The sequence below is a fragment of the Bos taurus genome, chromosome 3 (genome assembly GCF_002263795.3).
Source record: "Bos taurus isolate L1 Dominette 01449 registration number 42190680 breed Hereford chromosome 3, ARS-UCD2.0, whole genome shotgun sequence".
Lineage (NCBI taxonomy): Eukaryota > Metazoa > Chordata > Mammalia > Artiodactyla > Bovidae > Bos > Bos taurus.
The window spans coordinates 27,711,723-27,718,587 of record NC_037330.1 but is presented as its reverse complement, the minus strand read 5'-3'; the positions used below and the strand labels follow the sequence as shown (position 1 = coordinate 27,718,587).

The 6,865-nt window shown below is 44.5% G+C and overlaps 1 long non-coding RNA gene across 1 annotated transcript; it reads right to left on the bottom strand.

Annotated features, from left to right (window-relative positions):
• Positions 1-426: 426 nt before the first annotated feature.
• LOC132344853 (uncharacterized) lies at positions 427-5,545 on the bottom strand. The gene is made up of 2 exons (XR_009493883.1): positions 4,891-5,545; positions 427-773 (listed from the first exon to the last, which is right to left on the bottom strand). It is a non-coding gene; the product is annotated as an uncharacterized lncRNA (long non-coding RNA).
• Between the last annotated feature and the right edge of the window lie 1,320 nt (positions 5,546-6,865).

Here is a 6,865-nt window from a genome sequence, read left to right as displayed (position 1 = left end):
GCTAGACCCAGGGTGCATCTCCCTATCCAACCAGGGGGAAGCCATACCCATAGGTAAGAGCCACATATCCAATAAGTCCCGTTTGGAGCAAGCCAGCGCGACTGAGATATCCAGTCCCAATTCGTGCCTGGCCAGACAAAGGGAGAACCTGAACTGGGATTGGAAAACACGGGAATGATTACATTGCATGTTTCCTGAGACAAATATCCCACTTGTTTCCAATCATTGTAATTAAGTTGTTGGCTAACTTTGGGGGATGGCTCTGTTTGTTCCCAGCATATAGAGGCAGTAGATATTAAACGTCCTTTTTCAGGAGTTAGCCATGTAATCTCATCTCATATTTGATAAACGTCAGGTAAAAAGCCATTAGATCTAGACCTATTTACCTTATATGTAGCAAAATCGTCATTGAACCGAGACAATGTATAATCAAAATTAAAAGTCACATTATGTCCATAGTTAGAGTACAAAGTGTTGCACCAGTCCATTTTAGGGTTGGTAGATGTTATCAGATGAAGAGGCATCGCATGTGATTGTTGTTGAAGGTATTCACAGACTTGGAGAAAGTCTTTTCCTTGAAGTGGGGATGTCCACCACGGGAAGCTTTCCACTGACGAAGAGGGGAGCGCTCCGCAGACCCAGCAGTTAGACCGATTGTGGAATGCAGCATAAGAGTGAGCCCAGGACAGGAAGACATTGTCTTGAGGATCCAACGGCAGACTCAGGATATTTGGAGTCAGCAGAAGTAAGCTCACATAGGTTATCAGGCTCATCTAAAAGGTACAAAGTCAGAGCATAGATAGTAAAGACATAAAATGAAGTCACTTAATTTTGGTCAGGGTGCCACCTCTTAACTCAAGTATGATGTACCCACGAATCAACTCCTGACACTTTGACAGCTCGGTTCCTGGCTCAAATAGAGGCTTGCTTGTCTTGGAGGCTGGGTCAGGAGTTGTCTCCCGGAGTTCTGTTAATGCCTGTTGAAAAGCTGAGAGCTGAGTTACATAATTAGTTAATTCCAAGGCTTCAGGGTCTATAACAATGTCTGTGCGTAAGAAAGGCCTTCCATAAATACATTCAAAGGGGGACAGTCCCTCCTTTTTGGGGGTAGCTCGAGCCCTCATTAAAGCTATGGGTAGGACTTTAATCCATTTGTCCTGCGTCTCTTGAGTTAATTTGCGCAGATGCCTTTTGATAATGTCATTAGCTTTTTCAGCTTTCCCGGAGGATTGGGGTCTCCAGGAACAGTGTAAGTGATATTCTACTCCTAGAGCTTTAGATACCCCCTGAGTTACAGCAGCTTTAAAGGTGGAGCCATTGTCACTCTGAAGGCTCCGTGGCAGCCCAAACCTGGGGATAATTTCATGGATTAAAATCTTTATAACCTCCTTAGCCTGTTCACTACGACAGGGAAAAGCCTCAATCCATCCAGTAAAGGTATCTACCCAAACTTGTAAGCAAGAATATCCATTAGCTTTTGGCATATGAGTAAAATCAATTTCCCAATCCTCTCCAGGATACTTCCCACTTCATTGTAATCCAGATTTTGCTAGCTTTTCAGTCTTTGGGTTATTTTTTTGACAAATCTCACACCTTTTGATAATATTCTTTAAAGTTTTCATTGCATTTTTACCTTCAAACAAATGAGAAACCATTTGGTAAGTACTCTCAGCACCCAAATGAAAACTCTGATGTAAACCCTTAAGAATTTTCCACTGAGCCTTTTCAGGAATTATTAATCGTCCATCTTCGGACTGTAACCATCCTTTATCAGTAATCTTTGTTCCTCGTTTCTCATATTTTTTTAATTCTTCCTCAGTATATTGTGGTCTTTCCTGTTCCACAGGACCTGTCCAGATCAAAGGCGTCTGTAGTGAAGGGGTTTCGTAAAGTGCCGCTTTTTTGGCTTGACAGTCAGCCAGATGATTATCTTCCACTATTTTACTCCCATCCCTGCTGTACCCTTTGCAGTGCATAACAGCTACTTCTTTAGGACAATATATAGCAGTTAAAAGTCTCTCGATCTCTCTGAAATGCTTAATAGGTTCTCCTGTTGCTGTTTTAAAGTGTCTCTCTTTCCATATTGCAGCATGAGCATGTAAAGTCAAATAAGCATACTTAGAATCTGTATAGATATTTACCCGCTACCCGTTGCTTAACTCTAGAGCTCGGGTCAGGACCACAAGCTCCGCTAACTGAGCACTAGTTCCCTGGGGGAGAGATTTTGCTTCCAAAACCTGTTCAGCAGTCACCACGGCGTAACCTGCTTTACGCTTTCCATCCTGAACAAAAGAACTGCCATCTGTAAATATTTCCATGTCAGGATTGTCTAATGGGGTATCCTTTAGATCCTCCCGAGCTGCATAGTTCAAAGTTAGGAATTGAGAACAATCGTGATCAGGTGTTTCATTTTCCTTCTCATGAAGGAAAGTGGCAGGATTTAAATTTCCACAAACTTTAAGCTTAGTTACTGGTCCTTCTAACAACAATGACTGATACTTAAGAAGCCTACTGTCTGTCATCCAAATATTAACCTTAGAATTTAAGATTCCACTCACATCATGAGAAGTCAGTACAGTAAGGTTTCATCCATTTATTATTTTTAAAGCTTCAGGTGCTAATAAAGCCGCTGCCCCAATTACTCTTAGGCAGTGGGGCCACCCACGTGAAACTACATCTAATTCTCTGCTTAGATAAGCAATAGGTTGCTGATGAGGCCCTTGGGGTTGTGTCAAAACTCCCAATGCCACACCTTTTCTTTCAGTGACAAACAAATTAAATTCTGACCCTGTGGGCAAGCTCAGAGCTGGAGCTTGCAGGAGAGCAGTCTGAAGAACCTTAAAAGCCTTTTGAGTTTCTGGAGACCAAACCAGTTTGTCTGTTTGGGCCTGCTGAGTTTCAGCTATAAGTTTATATAAAGGCCAGGCAAGTTCCCCATAACCCGGAATCCAAATGCGACAGTAACCTGTGATTCCCAAAAATCCTCTCAATTGTCTTAAAGTCATAGGTAGGGGGTGATTTAGTATAGGTTTAATTCTCTCAGGGCCTATGGCCCTAGTCCCTTCTGATATGATTAGGCCCAGATATCTAACCGATTGTTGACAAAGCTGAGCCTTTTCTCTTGATATCTTGTAACCACAGTCTGCCAGAAAGTTTAAGAAATCTTCTGAGGCTCGCGAACAAGCTTCCTCTGTCTCAGCACAGAGCAAAATATCATCTACATATTGTAACACCACTGTTTCGGAGCTATTAAAGTTTTGTAGATCCCGTGACAAACTTTGTCTGAATAAGTGAGGACTGTCAGAAATCCCTGGGGCAAACTGTCCAGGTTAACTGAGAAGCTGGCTGCGTAGGGTCTTCAAAGGCAAATAGGAATTGACTTTCTTCCGCCAAAGGCACTGAATAGAAGGCATCCTTTAAATAAATTACTGAGAAATATTTGGCCCGTTCAGGAATTTCAGACAATAGAGAATAAGGATTAGGCACCACGGGGTGTAAAGGAACTACAGCCTCATTTATTATTCGTAAATCTTGAACTAGTCTCCATTTACCATTTGATTTCTTTATACCCAAAATAGGAGTGTTGCAAGGACTGTTACAGGGAATTAATAGTCCCTACTCCTTTAAATTTTCGATGATGGGTTTTAACCCTTCCTTAACTTCAGGTTTCAGTGGATATTGCTTCTTATGTGGAAATACGTGTGGGTCTTTGAGCTTAACAACTACAGGAATAGCATTTTGTGCTCAACCCACAGATTTTCTATCAGCCCATACTCTAGGATTTACATTTTGTTCAACTAAAGGGAGAGAAAGGGAGGGCTCCATATTCATGAAAACAGAGGCATGGACCTTGCTCAGTATATCCCTTCCCAAAAGGGGTGAGGGAGATTCTGGCACAATCAGAAACTCGTGTGAAAACAGCACAGAATCCCAGTTGCAAGATAAAGAATAACTGAAATAATACCTTTTGGCTCATCCAGACAGTCCCATTACGGAAGCGTTATCAGGAAGAAAGTGGGCCAGGGGCTTCAGTAAGCACAGAATAAGTTGTCCCAGTATCTAAAAGGAAATCGACGGATTGGCCCCCCACAACTATTAACACCCGGGGTTCCTCAGGTGCAATTAGGGCGGGAGCTTGTGTGGGGACCCCCAGGCACCTTCAGTCCTGATTGTCTTGAGAGTCCGACCCGGGAGACCTAATCCTCTGGGGGCAGTCTCTCTTCCAGTGTGGTCCTTTGCAGACCGGACATGGAGCCGGGGGCGGCTTAGATGCCTGAGGGCAATCCCGCTTGAGGTGCCCCTCCTTTCCACAGTAGTAGCAAGCCCATCCCTTTTCACCTGGGCCCCTCTGGGCATTTTTCTCAGGCTGTTTAAGAATGTTTTTCATAGCCATGGTGAAGGCTTCCGCCTTTTCCTTTGTCTTTTTTTGCCTTTCTTTTCCTCATATTCCCTACCATAATAGACTGTCTGAGCCAGTTGTAACAGAGTATCTAAAGACTGATTTGGTCCATACGCCTGTTTTAATAGCTTACGGAGGATATCTGGAGCCGACTGAGTGAGAAATCTATCCTTTAAGATCACTTTTCCCTCTTCACTTTCAGGATCAATCTCAGTGAATCTGCGAAGGCCTTCTCTCAGTCTATCTAGGAATTTACCAGGAGCTTCTTTCTCTTCCTGTTCTATATGTCAATTTGCCATAGTTTAAAGGCTTAGAACGCGCCAGCCTAAGTCCCTCAAGAATACATCTAACAAAATGACTCTGATCCCATCTTCCTTTAGCTGTGTTGTAGTCCCAGTCTGGTTCTATAGTTGGGACTGCCTGATTCCCAGTGGGGAGGGCCGCTATCTCGTTCTCCCTCTTCCCTACTGATTCATTACCAAGGCACTCACCTCCATAAGCAACCGCTTTTCCCAAAACTCGAGTCTTTGACTCAGGAGTCAGCGTTTGTCCCAAGATATACATCACATCCTTCCAAGTGAGGTCATAAAGCAAAGTAACACCTTTAAAAGCTCTGATATATTTTTCTGGGTCCTCTAAATAGTCTCCCAGATCCTCCTTGATTCTTTGTATTTCTTGATAAGAAAAAGGCTTATTAACTCTCACGGACTGATTATTTCTCCCAGTGGGTGTTTCATAAAGAGGCAACAGCTTGTGTGGCTGTTCCTCAGTCTCTCTGGCTGCTCTGCGCATATGATCCCAGGGATAGATTGGAGAAACCTGTTTTTCCTCTTCTCTTTGTCTCCTGTCCTCCATCTCATCTCTTACTTCGATGGTCTGAGTTTCTACTGAAACCAGAGTAGTCTGAGGTCATACTGAGACAGGAGTTGTTTGGACCTCCATGTGGGCAGTTTGAATCCCAGTTTGGAGTCCCCGGTATGGGGGCAAAGTAAGAGGATAGGGGGGAGCTGAAGGTTTCACACCCAAATCTATACCCTTAGGACATAAGTCTGGCATATTTCGCAGAGAGAAAAAGGGCAACACATACGCTACTTCTACCCATTTTCCTTGTTCTTTACAGAACCGGTCTAATTGTAGAACAGTATTATACTTAAGAGACCCTCCAACTGGCCACCGTTCGCCCTCCTCCAATGGATACCGTGGCCATGCAGTATCACATAGGAAGACCAGGTGTGTCTTCTTTAAGCCCTGGGGATCAAATCTCTCCCAGTTTTTCAGGATACAGTTCAAAGGAGTGAGGCTGGAATTGTTAGCTCCCATCTGTAAGAGAGAAAAAAAGCGACCAGCGCCATTTTTTCTACCGGAGGCGTCCCTCCCTGCTCTAGATGGGGGTGTAGACAGACATTACACCAAAAGCTTTTCCTTCTTGGTCGGACTTAGTTTGTCCCTTACCGACGCAGGCGCCGTACTCGTCCCTCCCGGTTTTACCACCGAGATGGGGTGGGGATGTACCAGGGGTAGACTTGATAGCATCCCTACTTGACGTCCAGCTCTTCACCCTTAACCTTGCTTGCCTCTGATGTCACCCGGGGTGAATCAGAGTAACCTTCCGGAATGCCTCCCAAGCTAAGACTACCAGGGAAACATTCGTCACCTGAGTGCCTGTGCACGACCCTGAGTATTTCTTGACCACAATAAGACCGACGCGAACATAAAGCTGAGATGTTCTTTCCAAGCATCACCACACCAGTATAACAGCCTCCTCTGATCCACTAAGAGCTGGCATTACCAAAGGAAAAAACCCATTGCAGTCCCAATCTGAGTAACCCTTAACCTCAGAGATGTTCTGGGAGCTAGAGCTCCATCTAGCTTCCAAACTTTCGATTCCTAGCGAGGCTAGACACTTTCTTGACTATGAATCCAAGTTTGGGACCTAAGCCACAGTACACAGTAACAGTATAGATCACAAGTCCCTTGAAAGTCTATGATCCGATAGATTAGGTTAGTACTTCTAATTCCCAAGGCGTTATGAAATGGTCAAAGAGACCGAAAAGTTTGACCGAGAAAGGAGAGTTCGGTCCACACGCTTTGCCCATTTCTGGTCGGTTCCCGAAGGAGACATTGGATGCCTCTTGGCATTGGCAGGTCGGTATAACGCCCCGACAGGTTTCTGCCATAAGCCGTATGAGATCACCATGGAACCGCAGAGCAGAGCTCTTTACTTGCTTCACACAGGGCATGTCATTCATTCACACAAGCACACCGTAGTTAGTAAAGCACGGCAGAAAACGTGTTCGCTAAGAGAACAAAGAACTAAAGCTCCAACCATCCTTACCTTGTCCTGAAGGATCCCGGACGAGCCCCCAAGATGAAGGGTTGTTGTTTAATCATGCGAATATACCAGGATTCTTGGCCGCCGGAGGAGAAGAATTCAATCTGGGGCCAGAGACGAGGCTTGATCGCTCA